The sequence below is a fragment of the Lutra lutra genome, chromosome 9 (assembly GCF_902655055.1).
Source record: "Lutra lutra chromosome 9, mLutLut1.2, whole genome shotgun sequence".
Lineage (NCBI taxonomy): Eukaryota > Metazoa > Chordata > Mammalia > Carnivora > Mustelidae > Lutra > Lutra lutra.
The window spans coordinates 59096921-59118260 of record NC_062286.1 but is presented as its reverse complement, the minus strand read 5'-3'; the positions used below and the strand labels follow the sequence as shown (position 1 = coordinate 59118260).

The window sequence follows — 21340 nt, the reverse complement described above, 5'->3', positions numbered from 1 at the left end:
CTGTTCACTGCAGGAGGCTTGGTAGCACTCCTGGCCTTTCCACCCCTTAGGTGCCAGTGGCATCCCTACTTGTGATGATCGAAAATGTCCCACCTTCTCACCCTTCACCCTATGAGAACCACTGTTCTAATCTCAAATTGAGGATGACAGCTTGTTTTTAGGAGGGGAATTTCCCCTATTTTTGGCATAATACTTGGTACCTAGTAAGATAATTAACAAATGTTTGCTTTCTTACCTCATCATCTGATGTCTTAAATGGTTATTACTAAACCTTGTGTTAGGCAATGGCTTAGAAGGTAGCTGCAGTTTCAGTATTTTTTTAGAATTGATAAGAGTGGCTGGAAGTGAAAATTGAACTATCACCTTACCTTGATGGTGATTAATTATTAATATTTCTGTGCATTTAAAATATTTTAATATTGTAGCAACCTCTCTTAAGTGGTTGAAGGAAAGGGACTGGAGCTGGGGTGACCACAGAAGTAGTCTTACAAGACAGTGCGGGGTAGTCTGACATTTGGAGAAAGGCTAATCCGTGAGGGCCAGATAAGCAAATATCTTCTTGACCTAGGGGGCCCATAACTAGAGAAATTAAAAGCAAGCTTTGGAAAGCATAGGGGAATCTTTTTAAATCAAAAGGGGTGTCAACTTGAATCAACCTTGGATTAAAGTCTATCTTGCACTTGCACAGAATGTTAATTAGCAAAGTGCTTTCACATAAGGTTATTTTATTTGACCCTCACAATAGCCCTGTGAATTAGATAGGAAAGTCTTATTAACTCCATTTTCCAGATAAGGGAACTGAGTGTGTTAGTCAGAAAGGCCACTACTGGGTTCAAGGCCAAAAAGGTAATATCTGGCAAAGCTAGAACTGAAACCCATATATTAATTCAACATACATTAACTCATTTATCCCCATTTTATAAATAGAGAAACTGTGGCTCCTACAAGTTAAGTAGTCTGGGTTTTCTGATACCACAAATCAAATCCCATACAAGATTGGGTGGGGGTACTTCCTAAATAAGAACAGGAGACTCTACTATGGGTTAGGAGAGAGACTAGAAAGTATACCTGGGTGAAATGAACTAAACAAGTTACTCTGGTATGGAATAGTAACAACTATGCAACTATAACTAGTGTTTTTTGAGATTGTTTGAAACTGTCACTTCCTCACTGCTCACTGTATTTGTCAATCCTGTTTCCTGGTAGCAACCAACAATAAAAGCTTCAGTATATGAAGTGGACTTTGCATGGCTATTTAAAAAATGGAAAGGGAGAAAGGAAACCAAGATGAAAAGCAGGTATTACACTAAGGCAAATTCCTGGTACCATCGGAAAGAAAAAAATATACTGGAAGTGAGTCAAGACAGCTTATGGACAGAAGCCTTCATGTACTCCCTAAAAAGTAACAACCAAGAAAAAACTACAGGGCAGTATTCCTGATTGGCTGACCTCAAATGATCACTTAATACCCTACACCTAGAAATGTATTTTATTTTATTTTTCATTTTTTATTTTTTAAAAGATTTTATTTATTTATTTGACAGATGGAGATCACAAGTAGGCAGAGGGGCAGGCAGAGAGAGAGGGGGAAGCAGGCTCCCCGCTGAGCAGAGAGTCCGATGCGGGGCTCGATCCCAGGACCCTGAGATCATGACCTGAGCCGAAGGCAGAGGCTTAACCCACTGAGCCACCCAGGCGCCCCTAGAAATGTATTTTAAAAGACTCAAATAAGGCCTCAAACATTTTTACTGTCTCTGCTCATACTTGGCCTGTGTGCAACCCTTTCAGATTTCCAAAGTTCCTAAAATGAGAATATGCTTCTCAGAAAGCAAGACCAGAATCCCTTAGGTTTAACCACTAAAATCCCAAACAAAAGTCTGTAGAAAGCAGCAAATTCAGTGGGCTTTGACAGCTATTTGGAACAAAAACATCGGGTAAGAGTATATCCATGGAAAATTCTATCATTTTCTAAAGTCAGCACTCAACACTGGCAGTCAACTCACACTTATGCTACTTTTTTTTTCATAGTGGCTAACACTTACTGGGTTCTGTCCCTGTGCCAAGGACTGTTCTAAGCACTTTACATGTATTAACTGATTTAATCCCCAGAACAACCTTAATGAGGTAGGAACTATTTCAATTCTTACTTTATAGATAAGAAAACTGAGGTTATAACGCTAGCTCTCTGGAACTGCTGAAATAATGGAATTTAAAAGTACATGGCAGGGGGTGGGTACAGAGAGAACTACAATGGTAAACAACAAGCAAGAATATCCTCTAACTATTCCTAATATAAAATTTTAAAGAGAGTTTACAGGCTACATGATACATGCTATTGTCCTAACACGGGAATAAAGTAATACTGACTAGCCATTTTAAATTTTCTCAGTAATTCAACTAATTGTTTAAAACTGAATTTAAAAGTCCCTTGAATAAAATTTAAACATGGAAAAAATGATAAAATGGTTTCTTTGCCAACCACTTTAAATGTATACTAACCTATGAAATTAAAAATGGAACACTGAGCCCATCGTCATCTTTTTTTTATATTCCAGCAGTAAACCATATTAATCTAATGTAGGTTATGGGCCCTTCCAAAAGGAGTATGATGTAATAATTATTTTGGACAGGTAAATTTCTTCCAGAAAGAGAATAACCTGGGTTTTCTCTAGTCCTTATTTTTACTGAAACACTGACCAAGTTACATGCATTTTTAAAAAGGCAACAACAGGGGCGCCCGTGTGGCTGAGTCAGTTGAGCAACAGACTCCTGATTTCAGCTCAGGTTATCATCTCAGGGTCTTGTGGGATTGAGCCCCAAGTCAGGCTCTGCACTCAGTGGGGAGTCAGCTTGTCCCTTTTCCTCTCTTCTCCCCCACCACTTGTGCACGTGTGCTCTCTCTCTCTCAAATAAATAAATAATAAAAAAAGGCAGGAACAGTCTCAAAATATCTCCCCCAAGACATTTATTATTTATACAGGAGAAAACAAACTTTGCAGTGTTTTAACCTCGCTGACACCACTTTAATCAACTGATCAAGGATAACATTATCTATAATAAGACATTTGATATCATGTATCCTCTGATTAGGCTGCACCAAAGGACACATTGCTTCCATGGTATGTCACCAAAAAATGCATAATCTCCATCTAGTAACCAGAAAATGTCAGACCAATGCAAACTGACAGACATTCTACAAAATAACTCAGTACTCCTTCAAAGTGCCAAAGTCATAAAAGACAAAGGAGGACTGAGAAATTCCCAGACTGGGAGAGATTAGGAGATGCAGTAACTGCCTGGGGTATGGGATCATGAAACAGAAAAAGACATTAGTGGAAAACTGGTTAAATTTGAGTATGATCTATAGTTTAGTTAATCTTATTGTACAGACATTAATCTCCTGGTTTTGATTAAAATAATCTGATTATATAGACTGTTCACATTAGAGGAAGCTGAATAAAGGGTATATGTAAACTAGTCAAATTATTTTTCTGATTTTTCTATAAGCTAAAATTACTCCAAAATCAAAAGTAAAAACGAAACAATAAAAACAGAAAATACACAAAATAGCCCCTTAAATTAATAAAAGGCATTAAAGAACAAATTCAAAACTCTAAGTTGACTTTTCAGCCTTCTCACAACCTAAAAGTACAATTATTTCCATGCTGTGCTGGTCCTATCAAGTCACAGAACCTCCCAAGCCTCCCATCCTTTCTCTGATGTGAAACTGCCAATTCACACAGCCCCCTGGTCAAGAAGGTTGTTATACAAGTATGGCCACTCAACAGACTAAGTGATACCAGACCCAAAGCGATCCATTTCCCACAATGACTAGAATTTTGCAGAACTATGTTTCATGGATTTTTCTTTAAGAAAGAAAAAGAAGTTATGACACAGAAGGGCAACTTTACTATTAATCTACTGTAGGTGGCTTTATTAGAAAACACTCTGTATATGCAATAGTATCATAGCTTCTGAATTAATGTATTTACATTTATTTTTCTTATCTATAAAGTCAGGGTTATAATAGTGCCTACCTCATTATGTTGTTCTGTGGATTAAGTCAGTTAATACATGTAAATTCAGTTAATATATGTACTTTTACAGGTAGAAATCTTTAACAGTGTTTGAATTTGAGTTCTGTCCACCTACACACATGAATGAATCCTCGTCTTAAATAGTTTATGAAAAGGAATAGAAAGGGAACTGGGAGGAAAAGGAATAGAACTGGGAGGAAAAGGAATAGAAAGGGAACTGGTTAGGAAAAAGCAGCATCAAAGTGTAATTCTGGTATACCTCATTAAAACAAAATCTTGAAAAGCTATAAAGTCAAGGACTTTCCTGAATTATTCACTAAATTACTTCATTACAATGGTGTTTTCTTCAGATTAGAGAAGACACTGCAAAAGTTCAAGCTGTGACTGCCTAGGGCCAACCCTGAGAATTCTGGCCCCGGATAGTCATGAGGGCTATATCCAGGGTCCTTCATAAATTCTTGAATCTATTAAACCTATTCTGCGGCAAGTGATTTGCTCTACCTATAAAATGGTAACAGTATTTTCCACACTTCATAGAATTTGTCACCAGGGCTGAATGAGAACAACAAAGTTGCTTTGAGATTTGGATGTTGGGCCATCTGCTTGGTAAATTATTCAAACTGTGAGGGTTAAACCAGGGATTTTCCAGGACCTAATGTAATGTAAATTTTTCTTTAAAAAAGTACTTGCTAAATACCCACTATATTTAGTTAGGCATACAAGTAGGTCTTACTAATACTTAGTAATTCTGCTCCATCATTTTAGATTTATTTTCTCAGAGATTCATCTCTATTTCTTGGTATCTAAACAAATGTGTATAATCTATTATTGGTAGATAACTGACACCATGCAATTTCTAGTTTTCTACTACTTGTAACATGTAACAGGCTCTGAAATACAATCAAAGGCCTCAAAAATCATTGCAATTAGTGTCAAGGTTGAATGTGGTCTAAATGTTTGATTTTCAAAAACGGGGAAAAACAGCAACCTAAGTCAGAGTTAGTGTATGTATTCCCTGCTCTTAAAGGGAAGTTAACTTTTAACTCTTTCATAGTTTCATAATTCCATTATAAATTCTATTAAAAAGGAAGGGAAAAATGTAGTTGAAAATTCAAATTACAAATGAACCATCAATATTGTTTCTAAAAGTAAGGTTAGCTACCTAAAGAAAGAGAACATTATTACAAGATGACAACTATTATTCATGTGACAAAAAGAAGTTTCATCTTTTGAGAATTTTAGTTTTCTCTTTAGTTCATGAAAAGTTCTCAAAGTAGCGACTGATATTTCTTTGACCAAATCATGTTTTCCCCATAAATTTTTATAGCAGTAATTTAGAGACATTGTGTGTGGGAGGCTAAGAACATCTATTTTTTTAGCAGAGTGAATATTTTAAATCACTCAGTGTGGTATTCCTACTTAAACGCTTTTCATTAGGAAAATGATACATACATATATACAGCTGAGGTAGTTTTACAAATTTCCTCTCTCTACTCTGATTATTGTTATATTATCACATTACAAATACCCTAATTATGCAAAATTACTATGATCAATTTTTCCTAATTTGCAACTTTTCCCATTACTTCCATTTTATACATGTACAAGAGAGTGAATACTTCCCATCACAAACAAATTAGAAAATCTGACAAAAAATGAACACACATTACTAGGCAGCATGTCAGTATTTTAGCAAAAAGATTCAATTTTTAATAAATTTCCTATAAAAAGAAAAATAAACCTCAATTATAACCCTTTCTTTTAATGAAAACACAATGCTTTAGAAAAGAATACTGGGAACTTATGATTGTTCATTTTAAAGCAGAAAGGAGTCCCCTCTCATCAAAGATCAGATCTAAAATTATTAAATTTCTTCCCATCATATCAGAGGAAGAACAACAAAACATTCAGGATAGAAACATGACTTAAAATCCTTATAAAGCAAGACTCAATATTTTTAAAAAATCTTAATAATTTTTTCCTACCTTGTGAAAATGTCTAAATAGTAAATTGTATTTATTTCAAAGGCCTAGATCTCTTGAGAGAATCTCAAGAGGAGATTTATGGTCAAACAACAAGATTCTGAATAAACTCTCAATAGCTAATCAAAGTACAATGACAGCACCATCATTCTGGCCTCCAAACAATTTTCTTCAGAGAGCAACATAATTCACAAATTTAATAATTCAAAAGAAAACAATGGACATTAAGTTCTAAAGCGTGTAAAAAAAAAAAGCTACGTACACTAGCTTGGATTGGAAAAATATTACACATGAAAAGTTTGCAGGTTTCTGTTGACCAACAGTCAAGAGGCAATAAACACCTATAGATATTTTTCTCAGGACTGATGGAGAGGTGAGATTAACAGTGTAAAGCCTCCCTAAAAACACAAAAGCCTCAGAGCTAGAGATTTATTCAAACCTTTCTCTAAGACAGAAGGAAATATAATTCATACATAACATACTTCTAAAGCTGAATGTGAAAAAATTAAACATAAGAGATCTGATTATGATTCAAATTGTTCCTCTTAGAACCTTACCTTTAACCTGAAGTACTGACAATGTGACACTTAAAATAAAGCTATAGAATACCTACCTCTTTATTCCATTGCTATCAGCATAAGCTAGATAAACAATCTTCTCACCAGCAGATAAAATCCAGACAGTATTAAAGCATCTCCCAATTACACTCAGAATCACACATGGAATAGCTGTCTGCTCAGTGTTCTTTCACTTAAGCACCTCATAATGTGTGTGGGTGGGCCTGTGTTACGCAAAATAGGTAAACACTATATAATTCTAAATTCTATTGGCTGAAGTAGGAACTCAGTTCTCCCTCATGTCCTCCCTAAGGAAGCCTATAGCCCAAAAGGGAAGAAACGGAAGTAAGAGGGAAGCACAGAACAGTTTTTAACACAGGCTTAATTTCAAGTTATGGAATAAGGCAGTATTCTATTTCTTAAAAGGCTGACTGAATTAACTATATAAATGCTCTAAAAATGTCAGAGGTATAACTACCTTTCCATGATAGTGTAATAACCTATTTTTAACAGATTTAATATAAAAATCTGTTAAGAAATATTCCATTAAAAAAAAAACCCAGAAGAATCAATGCAATTCACATATAAAGAAATAGTATCCATTTGGCATTATCTAATGAATCAGACTTTTTTGGTCTTGTTACAAAACACTACATTAACCCAGGCATAAGAACAGCTGAACATTCAATCACATTTTCAATTGATCATGTTTTTTTATTTCTAGCTTTGTATTTTAAAATAAATTAGATTTATCTGGTGCTCATGAACATGGAGAATCAACAGCAATACCCAGCGGTGAGTTGGGATTGTTTAACATTCCTCAAATAGCTACTGAGGGCACCCTACTTACATACTTCAGCTGCACTTGTAAACTTCATTTGAAGAGTTAATTCCCTGCTACTCCAAATTCCCCCATTCCTCCTAAGAAATGTGTTTTCTTAAGGTGAAGGGTTGTGCATGGAACTCAGTTATTCCTCTCTATTCCTCTACACAGTCAAAGGTGAGCTTAATTACATTTAAGATTTTCTGTGCTTAATTACATTTAAGATTTTTTTTTTAAAGCATGCCAATTAAGTCACAAGAGTAAAGGCTAGTTCATACCTGTTCAGTGAGCTGTATATGCAAACCCATCCATACTCTCCACCCACTAACAGGGGCTGATATTCCCTTATACAAAAATGCTTTCAGTTGGCCTAAGTCTTATAATACCTTGTTACCTAACACCCTGTCATAAAATAACCCCCTACCATATTATAGCTGCAAGTTTACTTCTCTTACTTCCCAGCATTCCATATCTGCATCATATCCCCTGAAGCTGTTCTTCAGTAAATCTGCATAATGCTTCCTTCGCCCCTTCTGCTGGCAGCAGGTCCACTTCAGTTACCATGAAGAAAATCTGCTCCAGTGGTCTGCTTTTGTCTAACTAGTGTAGATGCATGTCCAGTTCAGGAAATAAATCTGTAAAAATGATCTGGGCATATTCTAAGATTTTGCTATTTGGTGATCCTGCCTTGTCATGTGATTCTGGGCTGATGAAACTGCTCAAGAAGCCAGACATGACAGGTCCAATACTCATACGAAATAGAATGTAGTTGTGAGACTATGCCTTAAACCTGAGTCTACAACAAAACCTGAGGACGTGCCAGTCTTTAGACCAACATATCAACTCTCTTAATTTTGGGAGTGTGTTTCTTGCTCAACAACTAAGGTAACTGAGATATAAGTAGCTCCTGAACTACCTTAATGATTAACACTAGAGCACTAAGGTTATAAAAGGTCCTTATGTATTTCAAGCTCTGTGTTTATACCAAATAGTCTCCTGAGGGAATACAGTTTTCTTAAAGAACTCTAAGAAAACATTAACGACAAAACCTCCATATTTTCTAAGTGAGTATGGTGAGTTATTTTTATAAATGAGACAAAGACCCATATTCATAAGGGATGGAAGGGCTAGAATTAAATTCCCAAGCTCTTCTTTCCCAGTCTGAATTCTACTTTTTTCTTTCTTTTCCTTTTCTTCAAGTTTTATTTATTTAAGTGATCTCTACACCTAATGTGAGGTTCGACTCATGACTGCAATGATCAAGGGTCAGATGATCTACCTACTAAACCAGCCAGATGCCCCTACTTTTTGCTTTTTACATGTGCTTTATTTATAAGAATGTCTGATTAATAATACCATGTAGACCAGTCAAATACAAAAACAAAAACTTTAAGCACTTTTCTTGGTTGGTGGGAATCAAAGTTCCCAAATGTTGACAAATGGGCCTGAATTTCAGTGACCTTCCCCCTACTCCATATCTAGCTTGGTTTACAGGTATCTTAAACTTCCTGGTCTCTATCTACAGTGTCTGAACTTCAGGCAAGTATCTCAGTTGAGCTTCAGGACCAGTGATAAACTTATAGTACCCTGAAAACTTAAAAATCATTCTGGAAAAAGGCTAAACAAAACAAAGTATACTTACCTCATAATTTCTAGGCCTTTTCAGATGTTTCTTTTCTTATGGTCCTGTTTTTCTTCTTATAAGTTGTAGTTTAGGTTTTGATTTCACCTTTGGACACAACTAACCTCTGAGAGCGTGCTTCTTCTCTAATGGTCTCTGAAAACTTCCACGGAAGCAATTAAGGACGTACTCCTCATACTCCCTTTACCTCTAGCCACGCCTACAGCAGGTGTGTAAATTATTTCATCCTTTAGTTCTGCCTCACTGATGATGTGTAGGTCATGTTCTTCTAATACATAAGTAAATTCATACAGATGGCACTGGCTATTCTATAACGTCTTTAGTGAGTATCTACATGTTCCTAGTTTTTCACTTGCCAAGTCCATCTACCTCCAATCCTTCTGAGAAAAAGATATAATGGAGCCTAAGATTTTTCAACAAGGAGTGGGGGAAGAAAAAAGGAAAAAGGAAGAAGGAATAAGAAGAAGAAGGAGGAGAGGAAGAAGAAAAGGAAGAAGAAGGAGAAGAAAGTCACCAGTACTACTGCCCCATATAATCACATTCTAAAGCTGGAAAGAACCTTAAAAAATACCCTTCCTATTCAACTTGCACAATTTTCCTTTCAATTCCCTCATTTTATAGATGAGAAAAATCTATACCCAGAGAGGGTAAGTTATTTGATGAAGTTACAGGACTAAGTAGTGGAGCTAGCAAACAGATCTTCTGACTTCTTCTCTTCCCCCACCCCCAGATCTTTTGACTTCTGTTGATCTGTTTCATTAGTTTTGGAGGCAAGACCACAAGCACTAAAGAACAGACCAGTCACCCAACATGTAACTCATATCTTATACTGTGCAAGTATTATCATATGAGACAGCCAAGTATTAACCTTTAGCTCTATTATTTGTTGTGCTGGTTGTTATAATAATTTATATCATAAAGAGGAAGCTGAAAATTAGATAAATAAAAGTTTGATGACAGGCATACCATGGAGATTTGTTTCTTTTTGCTCATCAGAGGGGCTATGCCTGCCTGAACTGTCTGTTCACTCTCCCACTTTGTGGGCTTTTGCTAACCTGGAAGTCTCCTTAAACAAATCAAAGAAACCTAGGTATCAAAGGTACTGCCTCTAGGATAGTAAAAGACAGATAAAAATAAGTATTGGCAAGGAGGTAGAAAAGGTGGAATCCTCAATCACTGCTGGTAGGAAAGTAAAACGGAGCAGTCATTTTGGAAAACAGCCTGGCAGTTCCTTAAAAGAGTAAACATAAAGTTATCATATGACCAGAAATTCTACTCTTAGGTATATATCCAAAAGAAATGATAACATATGTTCACATACAGACTTATGGATGAATGGGCAAGGCACCATTATTCATATGGTCAGAGTGGAACAACCCAAATGTCCATCAACTGATGAATGAATAAACAAAATGTCGTCTGTCCATACAATAGAATATTCGGTAATAAAAAGGAATAAAGACTCGTTAGAATAAAATACAAATGGTGACCAGACTTGAGAACTCCCTGAACAGTCATACAAAGTTTAATTTAGCTTATTAAACAAAATAAGTGATGGTAACTTGACCTGGGTCACTTCTAAAAATCAAAAGCAAAACACTTCCCCCAAATTGATAAGGGGTGAGCAGTAACCAGTTCTCTTTAAGAAAATTCCAATATTGCAAGTTGTCACCGTAAAGAATAAACATTCATGCCTTCACACTATATAAGGTGCTTTATAACAATATACGTCTGAGCCTCATTCCATGTTTTGGTTTGAGTGCTCCTGGTTTGCAAACTTTTTGATATGTGTTCAATAAACTTTTACTAATTTCTACGTAAGTGATTGATATTACTTCTGTTTTATGAACTTTTGACAGTACTGATAGATGCTACAACATGGATGAACTTTGAAAACATCATGTTAAATGAAAGCCACTCACAAAGGTCTACATTACTATATGATTCCATTTACATTATTATATGATTCCATTTACATGAAATGTCCAGAATAGGCAAATCCAGAGACAGGATGAGGGCAGGTAAGTAGGGTTTGAAGAGTGATGGCTAAAGGCTATGAGGTTTCTTTTCCAGCTGATGAAAATGTCCTAAAATTGATTGTGATGATGGTTGCACAACTCTGTTACTATGCTAAAAAGTGAAGAATACACTTTAACGTGGGTAAACTGTATGGTATATAAATTATATCTCAATAAAGCTGTTATAATAAATAACAAAGAAACAAAATAGTACCACATTAAAAAAAAACACCCTGCCATAAACTTGAGATTACTGAATACTGGAGTACATCTGGAATTAAAATACTGATCTTTTGAAGAATAAAAGATCAGAAGAACTTACGCAACTTTAGAATTTGCAAATTAAAAAACTCTACCTATTTTAACTCCTATTACTTGTTGAACCAGAGAAATGGAAGGAAGTAATCACTTGAATATTCTACAAGTTTTTACAAACAGCTTAAGACTTTCCCAAACCAAATGCTTTTGGTATCAGAAATCACAAAATACACAATTAGGCTTGGAATTTCTAACCTCATATTGTTTCAATCTGGCTTTAATTGCAGACCTGAGTTTTCTTGGTTTATGCTTTGCTGACATCTTACATCACCTTCAATGAATGCAATGGAGCACAGTGTTTCCTTTGACATCAATCAGTTCATCAATTCTCTGACACCAAGTGGGTGTCCAACAATTCAATTCAATTGACGCTACCTACCTGGAGTTAACTCAGATCCCACAAGTTAAAGAGCTCAGTCCCAAAAGACCATCCCACTTCCAAAGACAGTTGCAAATCCTAGGCTATTTCTACTTCTGATTAACAGACTATAAATCGAGGGTTTCCATGTCCCACTCCACATGTTCCATAGTTTACGAATATGATTTACACAATTCAGGAATACACTTCACTTACATTTACCACCTTATTATAAAAGGAAATATTAGCTACAAATATTAGCTTACAGTCCTATTTGGTTAAATAACTAAAAATAGTTTAAAAGCTATTATTTCTAGGTTACCAGATGATGATATCGCTACACAACAAGATTATAAAGAGCCATCCCTCTTCCAATATTCTAGATTGGTATTTTCCATTAAATGCTTATTTGTGATTTTTTGGTACTTACAACAGCAATTGTAGGCTTCCCTCACAGTTTAATTAACTTAGATGTTTGAACAGTTTTCATACTGAGGGCTGTGGTCGTCTTACTTTTTTTTTTTTTAAAGTAGGCTCCATGCCCAGTGTGGAGCCCAATGCAGGGCTTGAACTCACAACCCTGAGATTAAGACCTAAGCAGAGATCAATAGTTGAACACTTAACTACTGATCCACCCAGGTACCCGTCTCCTTACTTTTAATTTTGTGCATCTAGATAACTAATAATACAATTACTAATCCAACAAATTATTAGTGAGCATTCACTATAAAAGCTACGGGAATATTCAAATGAGTGCAAATAGTGTGATTTCCTATACTACCACTATTTCCTTATTGTTAGGAAAAAGGGTACAAATCAATCAGCCCAACCCAAATCAGTACAGGATAGATAACTATATTAAAGCAAAAGACCAGAGGTACTGTAAGACCTCAAAGAAAAGTATTACCACTTCAGTGGAAGAACCTCCAGGGAAATCCTCATAGGAGGGGTATTTGAGTTGGGCCTTGTGAAACAGAAGATGGACAGATACCAAGACCAGAGAAATGGCAGGTCAGGTGGAAGAAACACATACATCAAGACAAAAAAAGGCAAGGAGTAAAAACTATAGTGAGTCTCAAGAAAGAACAAGTAAGCAGATTCCCTCGAGTGAGGGACTGGTTAGACCAATAAACAGTAAGTCTGGAAATCAAAGCAGTATGTCTCTATAAGCTCAGTCACTATCAGCCAGCACTGAATAAATGTCTAATACCTGAATGAGATACAGCTAAAAGGCAAAGACGTGCCCTATATAGTGGGCCTTAAGGATCAGGGTAAGGTAAAGAGATTGAACTTTATTCTGGAATTAATCAAAATTCTTTAAACAAGGTTTCAGAGAGGCGAAAACAAACTAACAAACAAACAAACAAACATATTACCTACTAGGTAATAGGTATTAAGAACTTTATATACATTAAACTCAAACATTCTGACACTGAGTGGCAAAAGTTACGATCTGAATTTAAGGCCCTGTCCTTTCCATCATTCTACACAGAAAAGGTCAATCAATCAATCAAACCAGGGCCAGAAGTCATCTGCCAAAAATGCCCACAATAAAAATAATGTATTATGTCAAATTCATACTTTTAGTCTGGATTACTGGATTACTACCAAATTATGGAAAAATGGGTTTTTGCCAAATTTGGGTGGAATTTTGGAATATTATGACCCAAAATGTAGGCTGTAGACATGAAACTCACTTTAGGGATTCTTGGGAAGTCATCTCAAAAAAAAGAGTTCTCTTTCAGAAGAGAGTAAACCAATATGAGAAGTCAATCTGAATAGGGAGAGGGAAATATATGCCATTTGGATTAAGCCAAAATGGATGAAGTAAGCTATGGGAAGCCCCAAAGGCACAGGCAGCATGGCCTTTTTTTCCTAGTTACTAATTCTCCTCACATGTCTTATCAATTTTTTACTATTTAGAAAAATCTATATTGATGAATATAGGGGGCTGGTGTGGGATCCCTCAGTATTTGTGTACTATTGTGTATTGTTCAACATCTCCCAAGGGAGGGTTCTTTTCCTAAGGAAGGTTACCAGAGAGGGATGGGTTTAGAACAGGCCAGTAATGTGGCTCCTCAAATGAAGTGAGTTGCATAGATGCTTCTGCAATGCAAATATGTAATAGGAATAAAAAACTGTATATGGAGCTAGAAGATGCTTATCAAACTATCTGAAACCAGCCAGGTCAAAACTGATCAAAAGAAATCTCTGATGTTGGACATGGTCTTTATATTTTAAGGTACTAAGAACCAGGACAAATTTGACCAAGTCTGAGTTTACTGAGAAGCTGGGTGGGGTAAGTGTGGGTGGGGTAAGTGGGGTAAGTGTTTTATTTTGGTGTACAATACTAAAAGTCATAATTGGTGATTTCTTTGGAAGAAAACCAAAGAAATCACCAATTATGACTTTTAGTATTGTACACCAAAATAAAACACTTCATTTTTAAAAATTTAGTGCAAACAAAAATTTTGATTCCCCTTTATAGTCTCACAATAGAGAAAATTCTTTACCTCATATTTTTTTTCAATGATGGACAGACTACCAAGACCAGAAAAAACATTTCCTCAAAACATATTAATTTGCAAAGCCCAGGTTGTTATTAACCCTTTTGCTGATGCTTATTAAACAAAAACAATACAACAAGGTAGAATCAAAACATAAAACCTGGGGGGCGCCTGGGTGGCTCAGTGTGTTAAAGCCTCTGCCTTCGGCTGAGGTCATGATCTCAAAGTCCTGGGATTGAGCCCCATGTCGGGCTCTCTGCTCAGCAGGGAGCCTGCTTCCTCCTCTCTCTCTGCCTGCCTCTCTGCCTACTTGTAATCTCTGTCAAATAAATAAATAAAATCTTAAAAAAACAAAAAAATGTATAAAAAACCCCATAAAACCCATCAAATTCCATGACATTACGAGTTGATTTGAGGGGCACCTGGGTGGCTCAGTTGGTTAAGCCTCTGCCTTTGGCTTAGGTCATGATCTCAGGGTCTTGGGTGGGGCCCCAAGTCAGGCTCCCTGCTCAACCAGGAGCCTGCTTCTTCTTTTTTTTTAAATTAACATAAATTGTATTATTAGCCCCAGGGGTACAGGTCTGTGAATCACCAGGTTTATACACTTCACAGCACTCACCATAGCACATACCTTCCCTAATATCCATAACCCAACCACCCTCTCCCTACCCACCTCCCCCCGCAACCCTTGTTTTGTGAGATTAAGAGTCTTTTATGGTTCTCCTCCCTGTCGGTGTTCTCTGTCACTCTCCCTCTCTGTCTCAAATAAATAAATAAAATCTTAAAATTAAAAAAAAATTGAAAACTTTTCAGAGACACGATTCCATATACACTTGTTGGGAGACTATGCTTTAGTAGATTACGATACCATAGCAATGTTTCCTAAACAATGTTAAGTGAGTTGAGTTTTTGACTCTGGTGAATATGGCTTGAATTGGTAGTGGATGTCTTCCGGAACTCTGTTGTGCTAAAAATGTATTCATTTAATGCTGTTTTAACTGTTTTTCTCCAAGTCTATTTCCAGTGAGAGCTTGACTGAAACAACTGCAACTTTGCTAATCACAGTTCTATTCCTTGTTGTCAAAGGATTACTATACCTGAAATTGGAACTTACCTGGAAAATCTAGGTTTTTGCCTCAGTTAACATTTGAAAATCAGAATTTAGCTTCCCTCTAATTACATTCATTAGGACTGACTGCTAGATAGGAGTAGATCCTTTTTTCAGAAAGCTTCTCTCCTTGGTTGACTGACTTTTTCCCATCAATCATCTCAGATAAAAACAGATTCTTCCCATTCATATCATTTAGAAACTATATTCTCTACTGTAGATACCTGAAAAGATGGTATGCTGTTAAATCTAGTTCTCTTTTAAGTACTTTCAGCTCAAACTAAGATTGGGGAGATGAAAATATCAACCAGTTTTCTTCACACTCAAAACTGAGAACCTATTTGTACCAAAATTGAGATACAAAAGTGGGTGTGTGGGGAGGGGAGAAGTATAGTTTTAAAGCCCAGAAAGATAACACTATCCTATTCCGGAATTTCTAAAATTGAGGTTAGTTCAGTACACATTTACATGGTGCCTACAATGGGTCAGCTACTGTGCAAGGAGTTGCAGATACAAAGATTAAATGAGAAATATTCCTCTACAAAAGGAACTATTAAAATTAGGAAAAACACCCTTTTTTGCCACTAGAATTTTTCTGAGATATCCTTTTTAAATCATGTGATAGTTTTATAAGCAAATAAAGTTATACATGGTATACTTCTACGCTTTTTTTTAAAGAGGATTGGAAATTTTTTTTTTAAAGACTATATTTATTTGACAGAGAGAGATCACAAGTAGAGAGGCAGGCAGAGAGAGAGAGAGGGGGAAGCAGGCTCCCTGCCGAGCAGAGAGCCCGATGTGGGGCTCGATCCCAGGACCCTGGGGATCATGATCTGAGCTGAAGGCAGAGGCTTTAACCCACTGAGCCACCCAGGTGCCCCTACTTCTATGCTTTTAGAAGACTGAAAGACTGGATTCACTTCTTATTTTTTAATTTTTAATTTTTCAAAGATTTATTTATTTGATAGAGGGCACAAGCAGGGGGAGCATCAGGCAGAGGGAGAAGGAGAAGCAGACTTCCCCACAGAGCAGGGAGCCCAACATGGGTCTCGATCCCAGGATGCTGGGATCATGACCTGAGTTGAAGACAGACACTTAACTGACTGAGCCACCCAGGCGCCCAGTAATGTATTTTTGAAAAGCACCGTAGGGGAGCGCCTGGGTGGCTCAGTGGGTTAAGCCTCTGCATTCGGTTCAGGTCATGATCTTAGGCTCCTGGGATCGAGCCCCGCATCGTGCTCTCTGCTCAGCAGTAAGCCTGCTTCCCCCTCTCTCTCTGCCTGCCTCTCTGCCTCCTTGTGATCTCTATCAAATAAATAAGATCTTTAAAAAAAAATTTAAAAAAAAATAAAAGCACTGTAGGGCCACTGGGGTGGCTCAGTCTGTTGGACATCCGACTCTTGATTTTGGCTCAGGTCATGATTTCAGGGTTGTGAGATTGAGCCCGGGGTCTGCTCTGCACTGAGCATGGAACCTGCTTGGGATTCTCTCTCTCCCTTTGCCCCTCTACCCCCCACTCCCCACCCCTGGCTCTGTGCACTCTCTCTCTCACACATAAATGAAAGAATGAATGAATGAATAAAAGTACTGTATGCATTTCAACTGCCATCAACATTTCTTTCTTCTCTTCCTCTTACTAGGGAAAATATTTTTTTACAGGATCTCAAAAATTTCCTAAAATTTTATATTTTTAAACAGTTAAAGACTGAGCTAAAACTAATGTGACATCTCTAATGAATTTTTAAAAAATTTTAATTTGCTTCTACTGTCATCTTTAATTATTTGTCCTAATAATGATTCCTGCTTTTACTGGTTTTATTGTAGAGTATATGACAGTATGTTTTAATTTCTACACACATCTTTAAAATTCATATAGCTTATAATTCTCTCAGCAAGGATCTCCTCTATTAATATTTTCACATATTAACAGCTGTCAAAAAATTGGGTTTTATATAAGTTAAAAATTAAATTTTCATAACAGAATAAAACATATTTTAATTAACATATTATTCTTTCTCTTTGAAGTCCCTGACACAGACATAAAATTGCTGATATTTGGATCAGTAAGTTTGGTGGATTTTTTTTTTTATCTTAACCTTTCACCAGAAAGTGTTTGGTCTATTACTGTGTTTACTGAGCCAAATATCTACAAGGACAAATGGCAAAGCTTTTACTATTCATTCCAGCTAAATCAATTAGGTTATTCACACATTTATTGAACACTTGCCAAAAGCACCCCCCCCTTGGTATCAATAAAAAGCATTCTTATAATAAAGGTTTTTTTGTTTTGGAAAAAAGCCAGCATTCTTAAATTTACTGTGTTACTTTGCAACTCCTGCTTCACTTGCCTTCTACATTGTGTAGGAGGAGGAAAGAAACCAAGACATTCAGAACAAAATGTGAAGTCAAGGGAAATTTTTAGACAGCAATAATTTGTGAAAATGACTTAAACTTACTGTCAGAACAATCTTTTGTTGAGAAACATAAATGTGGGAACTTTAACATACCCCTGATATTCAATGAAAAAATATGAGACTCAGAATACCATAAATTCAAATCTTATTTGTTTAAACTAATTTGGACTCTTTTTTATATGTAACTCAATAAACTGCAATTAAAATAATATTTGAATAGGTTTTGTCTAATTACTCCTCTTAGTACTTCAAAAAAAGACTTAACTTCTTAATAACTATGAAATATATTATTCTCTTCTTTGTGATTATAAAAATGTTCTTCAGTAAACATTTAGAGTATTTATAAATTTTCCAAGACCACTCATTTAAAGTCACACTGTATTTTGGAAAGCTCACTTTAAATGAATGATCTTACATTTGAAAAACACACTAATATATATATATATAAACCAAGCACATTAATATGTTGTTGATTCTAGAAGATGTATAGAGTACAGACTACAATTGCTAATATTGCTGATCCATATACAGTCACGGGAATTTCTTTAACAATGTTAGAAGATTAATCTAGAACCTTCTAAGGAAATGTGTGTAGAATTTTTTTATTCAAATGATCGATTACCTCTTGAGAAACAATGTAATTTTTGTTAGAAATGATTTTCAACTTCTATTTATACTACAAAGAGTTATTGTGGTGGCTGAAATAGAAAGCTTCCCATATGATGTGTCCCAATAAGATCCATTACTTTTGGTTTTTAAGTTTTAAACCACGTGTCTTTAGGACCCACCATAATTCAAATTCTTCCAACTTTCCCCCAGATTTAAAAATGATATATCAGGGGAGGAGTCAAGATGGCGGAGAAGTAGCAGCTGAGACTACTTCAGGTAGCGGGAGATCAGCTAGATAGCTTATCTAAAGATTGCAAACACCTACAAATCCAACGGGAGATCGAAGAGAAGAACAGCAACTTTAGAAACAGAAAATCAACCACTTTCTGAAAGGTAGGACTGGCGGAGAAGTGAATCCAAAGCAATGGGAAGATAGACCGCGGCGGGAGGGGCCGGCTCCCGGCAAGCGGCGGAGCACAAAATCGGAACTTTTAAAAGTCTGTTCCACTGAGGGACATCGCTCTAGAGGCTTAACCAGGGTGAAGCCCACGCGGGGTCAGTGTGGCCTCAGGTCCCGCAGGGTCACAGAAGGATCAGGGGTGTCTGAGTGTCGCAGAGCTTACTGGTATTAGAACGGGGAAGCCAGCTACAGAGACAGAGCCGAGGAGTGAGCTCTAATCTCGGGGTTACCTTGAACCGGTCGCAGGCTCGGTCAGCTCAGAGCGCGGCCGGAGGCCAGGGTGACGGGAGTAATTGGGCGCTGTTCTCTGAGGGCGCACTGAGGAGTGGGGCCCCGGGCTCTCGGCTACTCCGGGCCGGAGACCAATAGGCTGCCATCTTCATTCCCGCCCTCTGGAACTCTATGGAAAGCGCTCAGGGAACAAAAGCTCCCGAAAGCGAACCCGAACCCGAGCGGATCACTCAGCCCAGACCCGGGGAAGGGTGGTGCAACTCCGCCTGGGGCAAGGCACTTGAGAATCACTACAACAGGCCCCTCCCCCAGAAGAGCAACAAGAAACCCAGCCAGGACCAAGTTCATTCACCTACCAAGGAGTGTAGTTTCAATACCAAAGAGAGCGGCGGAATTCCAGAGGAGGAGAAAGCAAAGCACGGAACTCATGGTTTTCTCCCCATGATTCTTTAGCCTTGCAGTTAATTTAATTTTTTTTTCTTTTTCAATTTTTTTTTCTTCTTCTGCTAAATTTTTTAAACTTTTACCCTTTTCTTTTTTAACGTTTTTTAACTAGTTTATCTATATATATATTTTTTCCTTTTTATTTTTTTTCTTTATTGGTTTTCTTTTTTTGTTTCTTTTTTTTTTTTTTTTTTCTCTTTCTGAACCTCTTTTTATCCCCTTTCTCCCCCCTCACGATTTGGGATCTCTTCTGATTTGGCTAAAGCATATTTTCCTGGGTTGTTGCCACCCTTTTAGTATTTTACTTGCTCCTTCATATACTCTTATCTGGACAAAATGACAAGGCGGAAAAATTCACCACAAAAAAAAGAACAAGAGGCAGTACCAAAGGCTAGGGACCTAATCAATACAGACATTGGTAATATGTCAGATCCAGAGTTCAGAATGACGATTCTCAAGGTTCTAGCTGGGCTCGAAAAAGGCATGGAAGATATTAGAGAAACCCTCTCGGGAGATATAAAAGCCCTTTCTGGAGAAATAAAGGAACTAAAATCTAACCAAGTTGAAATCAAAAAAGCTATTAATGAGGTGCAATCAAAAATGGAGGCTCTCACTGCTAGGATAAATGAGGCAGAAGAAAGAATTAGCGATATAGAAGACCAAATGACAGAGAATAAAGAAGCTGAGCAAAAGAGGGACAAACAGCTACTGGACCACGAGGGGAGAATTCGAGAGATAAGTGACACCATAAGACGAAACAACATTAGAATAATTGGGATTCCAGAAGAAGAGGAAACAGAGAGGGGAGCAGAAGGTATATTGGAGAGAATTATTGGAGAGAATTTCCCCAATATGGCAAAGGGAACAAGCATCAAAATCCAGGAGGTTCAGAGAACCCCCCTCAAAATCAATAAGAATAGGTCCACACCCATCACCTAATAGTAAAATTTACAAGTCTTAGTGACAAAGAGAAGATCCTGAAAGCAGCCCGGGAAAAGAAGTCTGTAACGTACGATGGTAAAAATATTAGATTGGCAGCAGACTTATCCACAGAGACCTGGCAGGCCAGAAAGAGCTGGCATAATATATTCAGAGTACTAAACGAGAAAAACATGCAGCCAAGAATACTATATCCAGCTAGGCTATCATTGAAAATAGAAGGAGAGATTAAAAGCTTCCAGGACAAACAAAAACTGAAAGAATTTGCAAATACCAAACCAGCTCTACAGGAAATATTGAAAGGGGTCCTCTAAGCAAAGAGAGACCCTAAAAGTAGTAGATCAGAAAGAAACAGAGACAATATACAGTAACAGTCACCTTACAGGCAATACAATGGCACTAAATTCATATCTCTCAATACTTACCCTGAATGTTAATGGGCTAAATGCCCCAATCAAAAGACACAGGGTATCAGAATGGATAAAAAAACAAAACCCATCTATATGTTGCCTACAAGAAACTCATCTTAAACCTGAAGACACCTCCAGGTTTAAAGTGAAGGGGTGGAAAAGAAGTTACCATGCTAATGGACATCAGAAGAAAGGAGTGGCAATCCTTATATCAGATCAATTAGATTTTAAGCCAAAGACTATAATAAGAGATGAGGAAGGACACTATATCATACTCAAAGGAACTGTCCAACAAGAAGATCTAACAATTTTAAATATCTATGCCCCTAACGTGGGAGCAGCCAACTATATAAACCAATTAATGACAAAATCAAAGAAACACATCGACAATAATACAATAATAGTAGGGATAGGGACTTTAACACTCCCCTCACTGAAATGGACAGATCATCCAAGCAAAAGATCAACAAGGAAATAAAGGCC

General features: G+C 36.9%; 1 protein-coding gene across 3 annotated transcripts in view; it reads right to left on the bottom strand.

Moving 5' to 3' along the window:
• Positions 1 to 21340, bottom strand: part of PELI1 (pellino E3 ubiquitin protein ligase 1) — a 64843-nt gene that overhangs the window by 20327 nt on the left and 23176 nt on the right. Inside the window, exon 1 of one of the 3 annotated variants that reach the window (XM_047744919.1) lies at positions 6633 to 6733. The exons of the other annotated variants lie outside the window; for them this stretch is intronic. The gene's annotated coding sequence lies outside the window, so the exon portion shown is untranslated. Of the gene's footprint in view, positions 1 to 6632; positions 6734 to 21340 lie in introns of those variants that run through there. 3 annotated transcript variants of the gene reach the window in all.